We start from the raw sequence: 16,530 nt of genomic DNA, 5'->3' as shown, positions 1-16,530 counted from the left end.
GGCTGTTAGTGAGTTGAGCAAGTTTGAATAAAGTCCAAAATCAGGGTAGGAGCAGTAGCTGAACCTGCCTTCTGCTCCATAAGAGGATGCAATGAAAATGAATGGGTAATGAGATCCTTGGCTCTAGAGAGCTTAGCTTTCTTATTCAAGTTCATAATTAATTCAAAGCTTTGATAATTTCATTAGATTCCTCCTCTGCTGGCCCTATCAATAAAAGATGGCACTGGACCACAGCTCCTCAGTGGCCCAAATACAAAAACAATGCAGACTGGGAAACCCTTGCTGACTTGCTCACTAACAGGGACAATGGCATATGGCACTCCATGTTGTGGAGGGAGCATCTGAATAGATACAGCTAAATAAAACATTATAGTTGACAGTTGTAAACTACAGTAACATATTTTAACACCTCTCTCTCATCAGCATTTCTTTTTTGAACATAAAAAAAAAAGGAGGCACAAGTCCAAACAGCTTCTCTTGCCAGAGATCATAGCTGAAAGGAAGCGTGAGTAGTATAAACAATTCTTCAACAAGTGTGAATTAAATCAGGATTTTCTACTTGTAGTTGAAGCTGTGCAACTAACACTTTCATGTAGCAAGGCAAAGACACACTATACTCATCCAAACAAACCTAGAACATGGCTACCAATCCTCATTTGGGGGTCATCTAGACATATCACATTATTTTACTTAAAACAGGCTGCAATTCCTCTTCCAGGAGAAATTCTGTGTCTGGAAAGGTGTAAAGAAGAGATACTAGATGGTGGTATTTTGCCCATTATCAAACTTCTTTTACTCCTTCCTGATTCATCTGGTAGATATCTGGATTTTTTAAAATAATCTCAAGCATGTAACAGAGACTAAGACAACAATCTTGGGCAAATTTTATACTTCAGTCGTTTAGCCAGTCATGTGCAAAAGTCATAATCCACAACCAGTTCTGCAGTACACTAGTTTACAATTCTTAACTCCCTTTTTCTTAAGTGTCAGAAATTATCCAGAGCAGATGATTAAACACTCATTACAGACAAAAGAGGAGAAAAAAAAACCGCAGGAAGACTGCATATTAAGATACAATCATCCAGAATGTTTGCCTCAGCAGGGAGGATTTACATATGTCAATTACTCTATCTGCATTATTCTTTGTAAACATTTTCCCTGCAAAACAAACTTAAAAGTAATTTCTTCTCATAGTCACAAACCTGGGGCTTATATATGTGATTCTGGTTCAGTTTAAACAAACTGGTTGTAAACTGAATCAAGTGCTCCAATTTGTAATTAAACATACCTAGTAGCATAACCCTGTAGAATTTAAACACTTTTGTGCTTCCAACTCCCTTCTATCAAAGGGATACATACCTCACAGGGCATTGTCAAAATTAATTCATTCCTTAAAAAGCACTCTGAAATCCTTAGAGAGATAATACAAATAAACATTAGTGCTGACACATGATACAGCCAGGCTCTTCATTTTCTATTTGAAACATTTATTAGTCACTATTATTGCATCACTTTTTTTAGTGTTTGATCTTTTCGTGCTTCGACAGATTGTCTGCAGCCAGCTTAAATGAAACAATAAAACATGAAAACATTTGGATGTCTTTATAATACTCCAAGTTCAGATTTGCATGTGTTTGCAAACCATTCATTGCATTTACCATTAGTGTGAGGGGAGAGCTCCCTATAAAATCCACAGTGAAGTCCCTTCAAAAGGTAAGTGCATAGCCATGTATTGAAATGCAAGGTCAGATCATGTTCAAAAGCAGAATCAACAACAAGACAAATTTTCCAGGTTTGCACCAACTCAAGAGACATGACTGAAAGTCACTGTCAGGACTCTCAACAGGCAAGTACAAGAGCATGGGCAGCATCACTTGAGTTAACAATTGTACATATTAGCTCCATTAAACAACAAATTCACTTATTGTTGGGCAGGTACAATTTCAGACAGCTCTGCATGGCACTGGGCTTGAGGGAATGCTGAGGAGAATTTCAAATGAGAAATGACCAGGGCACCTGGGAAGGACACCTATCTGGCAGCACTTGGCAGAAACCTTTCTCATACCAGAGTCTAGCACAAAGCTTCAGCCCCTCATCTCTCCACTTTTCCTGGAACATATGTATGGAAAACACTGCTTAGATTTCTACAGTGGTAGCAACACTAAGGCAGTCCTCCTGGTAACAAAGGCTGGTAAAAGATGGAAGAAAAGGGCAAAGCCACTACCAAGGGGCTGAGCCTGTCCTTCCAGGTGTGTATTCAGATGCAGCATCAAGTACATGCAGCAGTCAAGTACATGTGACTGGGCAGCAAATCAAACAAGTGTGCTTAGAATTCAAGAATTAAATACAGAACACATTCGGAATTTTGTTCCATTGTCTTGGTTTTGGTACTCAACTAAACTGTCTTGGAATTTATTAGGCTAGATATTGTTTTGATAATAACATAGCCAGACTACATTAAACAACAGGAAAACACAGCCTGGCCACATTTGGAACACCTGGGTCAAAGAGCAACATTTTATCATGATCAGCAGGATTCCAAAGAAATTGTTATGGACTGGAATTTCACTGCAGAGCACAGGGAAAGAGCAGTGCCTCACAGCTTTGTATGCCTCATAGCTCAGAGAAAAAAGTAAGAGATTTTCTCACCAATAAGTGTATAGTGCTTCAGTACCAAAACATTTGATTCTCCAGTGTCATTTGGCAGCCCTCAGGGAGACAACCTTCCTAGATGTATTTAAACCTGTGCTTACCCCCAGGCACCCCACAGCTGGGACAGCACACCCCATGGACACCAGGGCCTGGCTGGCCCCAAGCCATCCCTGCTCTGAGGAAAGGACACTCCAGGGTCAAGGCCACAGATGCAGAGTAATGAAAGCAAACAGCCCCAGAACATCCTGGAAGGAAGCAGCCTGGGCATCATCCAGAGCTGTTGTGTGTCTGTCTGCCATTCTCTGCAGTTAAAACCTGAGCACTAGGGGGATGTACCGCACACTAGTGGGATATGCAGCTCAAGCAGCAGCAATAAGACTAATTATCCTATTTAACACACAAGGTACAGGGAAGGAGAAAGAAAAACAGAAGAGCAGAAAAGAATTGGGAAGAGACAAGGACTCTTGCAGTTCTAGTGCAGGATTATGCAGTAGAGGACAGAGAACACAATGTGGTAGTGTAAGATTTTACAGCATCCATACTATTATTGCAAAATTTAATACCATCATTTGACAGAAGAAGAAAGGGGGGGAAAAAAAGAGAAAGACTAAATAAAGTGATGGAAATGATTCGACCAAACAGGACAGAAAATTTTATCTACTCAAAAAGATCAGTGTAGTTTGAAAAGGTGGAAGAAGGCAGGACATTAGAAGTAACTTGAATGAGTTGGCAGAGTCCCTTCAAACAACTCCTTCAATCTCCTATTTAAAAATAAAATCTCCTGTGTCACCACAGCTCGTGTCTTAACTGCTGTTTCCAATAACAAGATGTTACATCTCTGTAGAAAGCTATTTGCCACAGCACTGTTACTGCAAACAGAATATAAATATACCTAATAAGGTTTAATCTCTGTTGCTGTTCATAACTATTCATCTGAGTTCAGACAGGAAAAAAAAAATATATTCAAGTTCCTGGTTTTGAGCACTAAATTGAATCAGGTGTCCTCTTCTCTTAAGAAAATTAAGTTGCTTTTGTGCAAGAGTGTTTTAATGAGAACAGAGCCTGCCGACATTGATAAATGGCAATGACACCAGAGAGAGCATGTAAGCAGGACAATATGTGCATGTTACAGTCTTACAGGCTATTTTTCACTGACTATCCTGAATGACTTCTCTGTTTCTTAAGGGGCCTATTAATCTCAAATTTAGTTATTACACAACGTTTATTTGAACATATATTCTGTGGATGATGACAGTTAATAAAGGAAATCTTTTACAAGCTGTATTTTTACATATTGTTCCAACTGCAGCTCCCAGTCATTCTACTGTATTGATGGAATAACCTAGTTATGATGCAGCTTTAAAAAAGGCACATATATTCAGATTCCTTTCTAAGCATATGGGGACTCTTAAATAACTGTTAAAATGCATATAAAAATCCTGCTCCAGCATGGCAAAAATGAAAGAGGCAGTGTTAACTGCTCAAGCAAATCTCCAGAAGCCCAGTTGCCCCCTCCAAGGCAAAGCACATGCCTTTTTAACACTCCAACATCATCTCTGGGAAACAAATAAGGTCTGGATTTGACTCTGATCTATGTACACTCCATACTGAATTCTCAGAAGCTGAAGAATACACCTTAGACATGACTCCAGCCCATGTGCTGTACATGTGATAGGCCACCACAACAGTTGTACTATGTTTACAACAAAACAAAAAACACACAAAACTACCAACCATCCAAACACACAAAATATGAAAAACACAAACCCCTCACAAAATAAAACCCCACAAAACTTTGACACTGACTAAATTTTGAATCCAAATAAATCTTTCCAAAAAAGTGTGTTGATGTTCAAAAAGTAGCTTGTAAAAATACCAAATAATTCTAATTATTTTAATAGAGTAGAAATGTGCACAACCTTATGCTCTTATTTTAAAAAAATGTATCAAAAAATCCAGAGAATCACAAATACACACACACAAAAACTACACTTGCCTACCAAGAAGCCTCCAGTACACCAACCAAAAAACCCCAAAGTATGGAGGGGATTATGTATTTATCCACTGCCATGCCCCCTGTGGTCCAACACAATTTGCTGACTGAGAAAAAATAGCAAAGATATCACCTAATCCCCAGCCCACCCCTAGAGCTGTGCTGACAACATGAAAACATTGCTTTATTTCAACCATGTTCAAGAACCATCAGTCCTATGGAAATGACACTGAAAAGGCACCAGAAAATGAAAACAGAATAAGTAATCTGTTGTTTGTTTGCATTTCAGCAGGGCTGAGCCCTCTGTTCCAGGCTGCCAGAGGTTACCATCACTTGAGCAGAAGTTGGTGCTGCTTCAGGCAGGCACAGCATTCTGCCACAAGCAGAACACAGAAACAAGCTGGGCCTCTGCTGGCAGAGTTATTGCCCCTTACCAGTAAAGTTGATTCTGTTGAAAATCAGTCTTTCATTCCCTTCCCCAATTTTTGTAGTTCCTCATATCCATCACCACCTTTTGGTTAATAATATTTACAAATACTAAAACATCTGGCAAAAGGAAAGCTTCTTGGACACGCTTATTTAGTTATGTGGTTCTTTCCATTGAAGGATTCCTCTGTTTCACCAATAATTTTAGCATTGGTGAGGCAGATAAAGAAAACTATCCTGCTCGCTTTATTTTTGTTAGAAATGCTAACTTGTCTCTACTGACAGCAACTGGGATGACCCAAGGGAGTTCTGGAGTGCCAGCATGGTATTTCTCACTCAGAGGCAGGAGGAGGTGAAGAAAGACTAAAAACAAGGAGAGTATATGCATTAAAGTGGGGTGTTGTTTGGTTTTTTTAGAGAGTAAAACCAGAATGTAAGCATTTGCTAACAATTCAAATGGCAAATATTAATCATTCAGGTCTCAGGAACATTTATGTGTCACTGTGTATTTCCACCAATTCTAATATGTAGATGAGTAGCAGGAAATCCATGTTTAGCAAAGGTTGGAAAGCAACACTACTGTATCTCATTTTACTTGAGATTACTTGTATAACTGAGCTCAATGAAAAGAAAGGCTTTTGTCATCAGAAAGATCACATGAATGAAGCCAGGAGGAAAGAACCTCTGCCAGGAGCTGGAATGTCCATTTTCACATAGAAAGAACCAAGATTTGGTCTCCTCAGGCACAGAAGAGATAACAATGAACAATGCACAGAGCCTGACTAGCCCATGCCATCAGCTGTATGATGCTGTCACTTTGGTCATAATTTCTTTGCTTTATCCTAAATGGCAAAGATTTACCCACACCAGATGATCTTGTGGCTGTGTGGCAAACAAAACTTGTGTGATAAACAAAACTTGTGTGATGTTCACAAGAAAAGCAGGGAAAAAAAGCCATCTAGGCCATATTGAGAAACACAAACGTAGGCAACACACAAAGCCTTGTCTATTTCTTCATTTGCCAAGGTTAAGGGAGTCTTTCTAGCAACTGTGATCCTCCTCCTTTCTACAATGAGAAGGGCTGTGAGTAGAGACAGCCACCAATACTCTCACTTCATCTTGGGTGACAGTCATACCCCAAGCCCAGCAGTACCCTGAAGATCTAATTTAATTTTCCCATCCTCCTGTCAGCTGCAGCTCAAAACACAAAATCACTCTCATAGGACACAGTTGTGCCTTCCACTGTTGGCTCCTACATCGCACACCCCAACAGGGTGAACTGAGCACCTACAGTGGACTTTTGAATACCAACATGAATAAACAGAGGCAGTTTCGCTTTTTTCCCTCTTCTACTTAAAAATTGCAAATGCAAACATTGAGATGACTGCCCAGTGCCAGTGTAAACATTGGCACAAGCAGTGATTTAAAGCTGACAGGCTGGTTACAACACAGGCTTTCTCACACCAAATACACACGTGCATCAACACCATGCTCCAGCATCTGACTTAATCCTGCACAAACTTCATGTAGCTCTGACACACCAGAAAGCTCTGAGTTCCTAGAAAGACATCTAGCCAAACTTTCTGCATGTATTTTTCCCCAAATGGAAAGCCCATTTCCATCATTTTCTAAAGGAAAAACAAGGTAACTTCTCTCTTGTACTCGCATATTGAGAAGTATAAGCCTTAGCTGCCATACATCTGACCTGTGAAACATGGTTAGAGGGCAAAAAATTAAGAATTTAACCATTCACTGGCACTCTGGTATCAAAATTACCCACAAGCCTTATGCATATCATGCATTTCTGAGGGACTCCAGGTTTATCACCTTAGCAGTGAAAACACTGGGTCTCACACCAGGACAAACAGATTGCTGAACAATGATTTAATAAAGGCTCAGCTGAACAGTGGTAAACAAGTACTGCCAACTTGTTCCTCTCTTATGGTCAAACACTTCATAACTGTAAGAGACTTTCTCTTAAAAAAAAAAAAAAAAAACAGAAAAGATTGTGGAAGGTATCCTCAAAAGGATACAGAGCAATAACAACCTCCTGAACATACTTTTTTTAAGTTTACATTTTCTGAGATCTTAAGCTGTGATAAAAACACTTAAAGGTCTTGTCCCCTGATTCTCCTGGAGACACATCATCCATAACATGATTAGAGGTCTAGTTAAACAATACATCCCACAACTCCAAAGAGTATTGAAGTGAAATGAAAGCACAAGGCCACTTTTTAAAAGGTGCCCTTTGCATTTACTGTAAGGCTGTGCCTGCACCAGTATTTTTCTATAAATATCCCACTCATATTGCTTTCTGGGCAGTTAGCAGCAGAACCAGACATTTTAACTGCTATGCCTTCCAAACCAGCTCAGAATAGCATTGTTATGAAAGTCCCTGTCAGTACCACCACTGGCAACAGCTTCACTATCAGTTGTGTAATGCCAGGAGATGGGAAACATAACAGTAGTGCAAGGAAGGCCACAGCATAGGGAGGCTGGCTGAAACAGCAGCTTTGTAAAATATAAATTAAGTGTGGCCCTCTGCACAGATCCATGAATCCTGAGCTCTGGAGCTTGGGTCAGAATTTGTCATCTCATCAACAAATGTCCATATTTCAAAGAAGAACAATTTATTTTTCCTTAACCTAGCCCAAAGGTTAGGCTTTACTATAAGCCAGTATTATATGGTACTGGAAATTCTCTTTTTATGAGCCAGCCAAAATTCTGCACACTGCAATATTGTGGCAGAGGTAGAGAGAGAAGGAAAAGTTGCATACAATAAGCAAGAGACCAACATAACAGCCACTGCATGAAAGATAAGAAGAAACAATCTTGATGCATGCAACTGCATTCTTTGAAATGCTGCTGAGCTACTTTCACCCTCCATGTGAGCAATTCATACAACTACAACTTACACATGCACAGAGTCAGAAAGTGCCTAAATGTGCATCTTTGTATATTACATATCCCCAAAATATGCCCAAGGAATTCAGTGGTGGATCAGTAACAACTGAAGGTCCAAGCTACTTTTCTCTGACAGCAAATTAACTACAGCATTGGTATTTACCACCTCCCTTCTTCTGAATCATGCCCAAAACATTTTTAAATTCTACTCAGATGGTTACCCCCATTTTTCAAGTGGACTGCTACATCCTCTAATCCAAAGGGGGTAGAAGAGGCTTGTCTCCCATGCAGTGCAAGGATTAATACTCAAATGCCAATCAAGTCTAGGTCAGGAACTTGGTTTCACAACTACTTGACAAGCAGCACGAGTACATCATGAGCTACAAAGGTGCTGAAACTGTTCTTCAAAATTTTTCTTCATATTCGTATACATTTATTATGTAAACATAAACAAAATACATAGCAATTCATTAGTAACTGAATTGAATATATTTTTATTACTTCCTTAAAGTAATTTACTTGACTCTCTAATGGGTCATATAGACTACTATATAACCACTGCTTCTCTAAAGAAAAGGCAGAGAGAAAACTCTAAAACCTATGGGTTTCATGTACAGATTTCTACTCATGCTCTGTGAAGAGCAGAGGATCACCAAAAGTTGTGATGGCTGTGATTTTGTTTTACTACAAAAAGTTAAAAACTTGCCATTCACATTGAACATGCACTTGCAGCAGCATTCACCAAATTTTCCACTGACATCCAGAGCTGGCTGAAAACTGGAATATGCAGGGTAAAGCATACAGCAGTATTTAAACATGTGCTTTAACCCTAAGGTCCCCTATCTTTCGAATCACTACTTTTGGCCCCACGTTTGATATTTTCTGTTTAAATAATTTAATTTTGTTATTTTGCTGCTTTCAGCTGAATTTCTCCCATGCCTAGTGGAAGATGGCCTCTGTGACTGTTGCCACACAAAGCTTTCCAGCTGATCCACAATGCAGCACTGTTAACAAATTCTCACTGAGAAGACACAGCCAGGGAGATCAGTTCACCATGAGAAATGGAAACATGGTACACCTAAGTTCTACTGAAAAATGTGGACCACGTGAAAACGATTTGTTTGCAAAACTGACCAAGGTTAACCTGACCTGAACAAAGTATTTACAAACATCTTCCTGAAAGAATCAGGAGGCAGTTTTGCAAAGTCTAAATTGCATAAACAGGGAAAAAAAAAAAAAAGAACAGATACATTCCCAATTTAAGATAGTATGTAGCTCAAGTTCCCTATCTCCAAAGATGTTACTCAAGAATTATGTGCAGATACAATGTGAAAGAAAAACAAAACCACAATTTTTGAAAAATACACTACTTCAACAAGAACGCAATTCTTTTGTATCAATACTCATCATTATGTGGTGAAAACTATCTTAACTCATAAGCTGTAAAGACAGGTATAACACTGATTTGCCTGCAAAGAACACCAAGGACTCCTCCATAAAGAAATCAATAATTTTGTGTTCAGTACAAAGGCTCCAGCAGGACACAGAATGTTACTACCTGTTCTGTGATGGCTGTTCATGGGCACCCAGTGAGGCAAGGGCTATAGAAATGCTCAGTCATGCACAGAACATCCTGTATCTGCACTAAGTCTGCAGAAGCAAACTAGATCCAGAGTTCTTTTTCACCACACAGTACTCCAGTAACACAAGTGCATAAGTGGACAGCACTGTGCAAGAAGAACATTCACAGCTGCCAGGTCAGAAGTGTGAGAGCTGCCAGTTTTGCTGCACAGCAGGAGGTACCCATGCCAAGACCTTCTTAAGAGCAAGACAGAGCAGCAATACATGTAAACACAAAGGAGCAGAACTGGGATACCCAGATGTGTGAAGAGTAGAAAAAGACATCTTATACACTAGGAGCAATCAAAAATCACATCTTTGACAAACACCAAGTACCAGCTCCATGAGCAGCACCTCATCTATCAAACAACTTCATACCTGACACACAAGCTACATTTTGTAAAAATGGCTTTCACTTTCAAAAGTTCAATTTAGAGAACACCAATTTCTTTGACTAGTCAGTGATCAGCACTTTGGGATGTAAAACAAGCAAATAAAGATGTTAGAAATCCCACCTGACTGGTATTTTGAATCACATTTTGCCACTGATAGAAGCCTGATAAAAGGCAGAGAAAGACTCAGTACATCAGGCTGTATCATCATAAAGAAAAAAAAACCCAACCAAACAAACACCAACCCCCCCATCTGTCTGTGGAACACATTTTCATCTCTCACATACATTCATTCTAAAACCCAGTCCCTGTTTAGTCAATTGTACTGCAGAAAAGACCTCAGAAAAATATCACAACATCATCACCATCTCATTGAATCAAAGCTCAATTTGCTCTAACACCATAACAAATGTATTCCTGCAATCTGTATCTATATCCTACTCTCAAAGTATCAACAAAATTCAGAGTGATATACTTATCTACAATACATAAAAGAATCATATCACCACTATAAGCTGTAGTGTAGCAATAGAGTGGCAGAGCATGAAACAGTAATCAAAGTCCTGAAAAATACACCATTGTCAGCACTGTACACTGGTACCAGTGTGTTATAGCATCTCGGTTTCAAATAAATCAACCTAAGTGCCTGCTTTGGTAAGCACTTCAAATTCACTGTACATCAGCATTAGGGGGGTAATGCACAAAGAAACAAATCAGGGAAGGGGACTTGTAAATAACAATTCAATTAGCAGATTTATATTACTCATTTCCTAATAAACTTCCTACCCACACCTACATGCAAACCCTCCTACAGCTTCCCCCCTTCATTTACATATCTGTGCAGGCCTGCTCCCTTTCCTTGCGAGCCCCTTTGCCCTTTCAATCATGAAGTATATTACTCCACTGTCAGAGCAAAGCAGTTCCTAACAACAGGGAGCCCAGCTGGGATAGGAAGAGGGCAGCAGGCTCAGGCATTAACATAATAATCCAACTGTGTTCCCCAGGCCCTTAGGGCACGCAGCATATTAGGCAGCCCTCCTGCGCCTATGCCCGGCCAGCCTGCCGGATCACCTGCCCATCAACCTGTGGCAGCCGCCCCCACCTCGCCGATCCAGCTCCTGCCAAGCCCCCATCCCAATTACCTTGCCACAAAAGCCATTTCCACACCTCACCGTGCCTGCTGCACATCCTTATGCTGCACTCCATTCCAATGCACCTCGCCGTGCCATTTCCAGCCAACTCGCTCCCTGCCTTTTCATTTCTGGACATTCTAGGCATAGGAACAGGGCCTACTGCTGCTGCCAGCAGGATCCAGACCTTGGAGCAAGAATTCAAATGCAAAGTACTGCTCTCCAGATGCAACTTTCAGCCCTACCCATCCTCTGGATTCTTTCCTGAATGAAAGAGCAGGAAAAACCAAAGACACAGGCCTTTGTTATTTCTGTGCCATGCCACCCAAGGAAACCAGTTTAGGGTGGGCTTGCTTGTTCTTGCTGGGGTTTGGCATGCTGGAGGATTTTCAGCAGTAATTTCACAATCTCTGGTACAAGGCCTGCCACCCCACAGGACACAGCTACTGATTAAGGAGCAGAGCCCATAACAAGATTTCAGTGTACAAACACACATACTAGATATTTCCAAAAATCGCTATAATGCTAATTTCAGACACAAGACCAATGAAAATGTCCCATTTAAAGGTTTAGAATAGTACTACTCTTCCCAAGTAACATTTCTTAACACCTAAAAATATTCCCACATTTCAAATGCTTTTGGTAGCAAACTAAACTCAGAATATTAATTTGCACATACCCTCTATCAAGCCCTTTAAAAAGCCCTTAAATAAACATATTATGCAGTGCATTTCAGTGTAATTCTGTAAAAACCCTTTACTTACAGTATACATGCTGCTTGTACAAAGTACTTAATAACAAGAAAAATAAGCACACTTGCCAGTAAAAACCAGTATTTTCCTCATATTATACAAGACAACCTCAGAGACTACTAGGAGAAAAGCTTTTGGTTCTAATATAACTTTTATTCTCATTAAAACATACATATTCTCTAATTACCCTTACCAACGGAAGGCACAACAGAAATGTAATACAGTCTTGTTAAAATAACATTTTGCAGACTGTGCAGAGCCCAATTTACTTGATTACTTGTGAAGCAAAATTTCCCTAACCTCATTAATTTTCATTAATCTAGCCCTCCCAGAGAAGGAAATATTCAGCAGCAAATGTGCATTTTATTTTAAATGCTTGGTTGTTATATTATCAGTACAAAGAAATGTTAAGCATAGTAATCCATGTCACAGTGGATGTCAGAGAAAGACCATGGAAAACAACATTAGCTATATAATTTAAATATTTTAGAAAGCAATCCTTAGGCAAGCTCTGTCTATTACTATTCCTCGAATACATAACACTAACAAAAAAGTATACATATGAAAACCATGTCACATTTTAAAAACATTTGCTTACAAGCAATTAATTTTCCCAACACAGACATTCTTTTCTGCCATCACAGCCATAACTTGTTAGCAGCACACCCCTCTGAGCTGGGAAGGGGGCAGTTAAAACAGCCCTTTGCCATGAATTTATGCTGGGTCACAGGGTCACCAATAAAACACCAGGATAACCCAGGGGTTTGCTAAGTACTTCATATAGTCAGGAGACTTCTTATACAGCCACAAGCTCATACATTACTATGACTTGATTTAGATTTTTTTTTTAGGATCTGCAATTTAGAGAGAAAGGGCTTTGTCAACCAGCTTCTGATCCTTCCATCATCTCTTCTGCCACACAAGCCAATTCCCATCATTGTTGGCATAAAACTGAATAGCACTTGCAAAATTCACTAAAGCTTTTCTCCTTCAACACCTCTAAACATAGATGGCTTTGCTCATCTAAAAACCAGGAAAAGGAGCTGACATTTTTATTTACAAAAGATCATAAGAACACTCACAGCTTTCTGGAGTTTGTTCTAATTAATTTCCTTTCTTCCCCACATCAGAAATCAAAAGCTCCACAAACTAAAGTAAGAGCAAGTTGTTGCTGACATGTTGGAAAACCAGATATTCTACAGCAAGAATTCTCTGCCAAGAATTTGAGTATAATCAATTCACCAAGCAGCTTTTGCTTGTGATTATTCACATGTTGCCACGTGCAGACACCTTTTAAAAAGTTGCCATGTTAGTTACAGTCCTCATTTTTCCTATGAATTCCACTGTTGTGAATGGAACACGAGACTGAAAATAAACTTGTGAATGGAAATAAAGATTTTCCTATTTATCTCATTACATGAGCTTTAGATCATGTCCCTGCTTCAATTATGTCAATAAGAGATTTTTTAATTTGATTTTACACACCCCAAGGTCATAATGGTTCAGGTAAGTAAAAAGGGAAACTGTGAATTAAGTTTCTCATACAGCTTGGGTTGTCATGGGCTATTTAAAACAGTAAACAGCCCCAAATTCACTAAACATAACAACTGCACTATAGAACAAAATATATACAGATACATTTCATCTGACAACATAACCACAAAACACCTACATATTCTCTTAAAGTAACAAACTAGTAGGTCCATGCAGATGTTGTATTTTCTGCATAATTTGCCCTTCAATTCAACCCTAATTTTCTTTTCTTTTACAACACTCACTCTTGCTGACTGTTTGTAGAGCCCTTCCTTTTTCATAGTTCCTAAGGCTTTATTCTTAAATACCAGAGAGGAGCACATTAGTGACACAACTGTTTTCATCCCTACCCAGCTGTGCCAGCAGGGCATCCCTGCCATCCCTAACCAGAGAACACTGTTCCCACAGATTTCTAGAGGACTGTGCCTTTACTTCCTATGTTTTCCTTCACAAAAGTTATTTCAAATTCATAGACTCTCTGGCAATAGAAGCACCCAGAATGAAGCAGTATTCATTAATATGCAATGTAACACCTTAATGTACTCAAATTTATTCAGCTTGTTGTGGTGGGTTGACCTTGGCTGGATGCCAGGGTCCTACCAAAGCCACTTTATCACTCTCCTCTTGAGCAGGACAGAGAAGAAAAATATAACACAACATGGGTGGATTGATACCAGGACAGAGGGAAATCACTCACCCATTTACTGTCATGGGCAAAACAACTCTAATTTTGGGAAGAAATAATTTTTTTCCTCTATCAAATCAGAGCAGGATAACAAGAAATAAAATCAAATCTTAAAAACACCTTCCCCTCACCCCCCTCCTTTCTTTCCAGGCTTAACTTGACTCCCAAATTCTCTAATTCCTCCCCACCAGAGGTGCAGGGTGATGAGAAACAGGGCTTTTAGGCAGTTGATCACACACTGCCTCCTCACACTCTTCTCTCCCCTGCTCTGGCATGGAGTATCCAACATGAGTCCTTCTCACAGGCTGCAGTTCTTCACAAGCTGTTCCAGCCTGGATCCTTTTCCATGGGTGCAGTCCTTCAGGAACAGGCTGCTCCAAGATGGGTCCCTCACAGGGTCACAAGTGCTGCCAGCAAACCTGCTCCAGCACGGGCTCCTCTCTCCATGGATCTGAAAGTCCTGCCAGGAGCCTGCTCCAGGGCAGCCTTGCCCCAGAGTCACATCTTCCTTCAGGCACCCACCTGCTCCAGTTGGGTTTCTCCATGGGCTGCAGGTGGATCTCTGCTCCACCATGGTCCTGCAGGGGCACAGCTGCCTCACCATGGGCTGCACCAGGGGCTGCAGGGGAACCTCAGCTGTGGCACCTGGAGCACCTCCTGCCCCTCCTTCTGCACTGGCCTGGCTGTCTGCAGGGCTGCTCCTCTCACATATTCTCACTCCTCTGGCTGCAGTTGTGCAGAAACTTCTGCCCCTTCATAACAATGTTATCCAGAGGCACAACCAGCAAGCACCTGCTGCTGGGCCTTGGCCAGTGGCTGGTGCCCCCTGGAGCCAGCTGGCATTGGCTTCAGCAGGTGTAGGAGACACTTCCAGCAGCTTCTCACAGACTACACCCTGTAGCACCCTGCCTTTGCCACACAAGTTCAGTACATTTGTGTAAGGTATTTACATCTGTTGCTGAGCCCACTCAAGGACCTGCATTGCTCTAAAGCCAGTTTTCTGTAAATCCAAATAAAGAACTGCTTTACAGGTCCTTATGACATTGCATGGTACAGAAATGTGCCACATGCACAAGAAAGTGGGGGGACAATCTACTTGCAGAAGATATCAGTAATTTCACCAGTGCCAAGCTCCAGGTACTTGTTTAATAACAACAAGTGTCTCCTAACTCCAGCTCTCAACATAAAAAGGTGCTAGCATGTCAGGGAGAAGTAGTTCTGCAGTGCTTTGCTCCTGCACTGCATTGGAATCTCCCACATCACCTCAGATCAAGTCACCTTTTTACTTACACTGGTGAGGTGGCACTAGTGATCAAAATATATGAATTTTACCAGCCTGAAAACACAGGAAGATGCCTGTGCCTCTACTTCTATAAACTCATCTAATATTTGCTGACTGTGTCACATTCTTGCTTGTCAGCAGTAGGGGAATGGCTTCCAAGACCTCTAGGCAGATAACAAAAGAGAAAGAAGTGAAAGGAATTCCGTTTCAGCTATGTTGCAAATCCATCCAGAAGGGTTCTCCCCAAAACCTCACCTAGGGATTCTACACCTTCCTGGGAAGCACCCTGCTGCCTGTGTGAGGTAACTCACATGGAGATCATACTGACTGGCCCTCACAGACTCCACTTCATGGACACCTGGATTTTACCCACTCCAGTTCTGACTGTAACCTTCAACAGAGCAGTGCAGACAAACTAAACTGCTGCAACACCTCCCAAAGGAACAACAGAGAAGGAAAAATAAGAAAAAAACAACCCACAAGGGTTGTGCAAAACAGAGTTGAAATGTTATGAACACCTAATTTCTTTATGTTAGGATAGAGAGGCAGAATCTTTTGAGCAGCAGACAGCTGCCAAGCAGTCACAGTGCTTGTGCCTGGATTATAGCACAGGAATGGCAACAAATGATCCAAAATCCAGGGTGCCAGCAGCCTTATGAAAACAGCTAAGCTACTGCCTGCAAACCACTCCTGAGCAGCTCCCCCTTCCTGTGCACCTCTGAGAAGCACAGTACCTGTTTCCATCCTATTCATGTTATGAACCTCAGTGAAATTTTCAGATGACGATTGGCTATACCTGCTGGTAGCCACAGATTAAATAACCTTGGTTCACAGGAAAGCTTTTCCCTCCCATTTCTTTAGATGGCAATTTGCTTTGAATAAATCTTTGGATGTGCAGCTGAACAGGAATGGGGACAATGGAGCAGCAGCCTCAGCTGTGCTGGAAGATGCAGACAGCACCTTGTCACACCACCGGTGACAGAAGTGCAAGTACCAAAAAAACCACAATAGACTTTCAGACAGGTCAGCTTTTGGGGTTTCTTGCTCAAATAAAATGGCTTGAAGTGAGGCTGTCAAGACTGAAACAGACAAATCAATTCAACCCTTTAAAACACTCCAGGGATCTTCACTTACTGCTCACTCAAAAATGCCTGTTAAAAT

At 40.7% G+C, this 16,530-nt stretch overlaps 1 protein-coding gene across 1 annotated transcript in view; it reads right to left on the bottom strand.

Annotated features, from left to right (window-relative positions):
• Positions 1-16,530, bottom strand: part of SLC10A7 (solute carrier family 10 member 7) — a 136,614-nt gene that overhangs the window by 91,058 nt on the left and 29,026 nt on the right. The window lies entirely within an intron of this gene.

Source organism: Molothrus aeneus, chromosome 4, assembly GCF_037042795.1.
Source record: "Molothrus aeneus isolate 106 chromosome 4, BPBGC_Maene_1.0, whole genome shotgun sequence".
In the NCBI taxonomy this organism is placed as follows: Eukaryota; Metazoa; Chordata; class Aves; order Passeriformes; family Icteridae; genus Molothrus; species Molothrus aeneus.
Note: the sequence above shows the minus strand (reverse complement) of the source record. Positions and strands in the feature narration are given on the sequence as shown.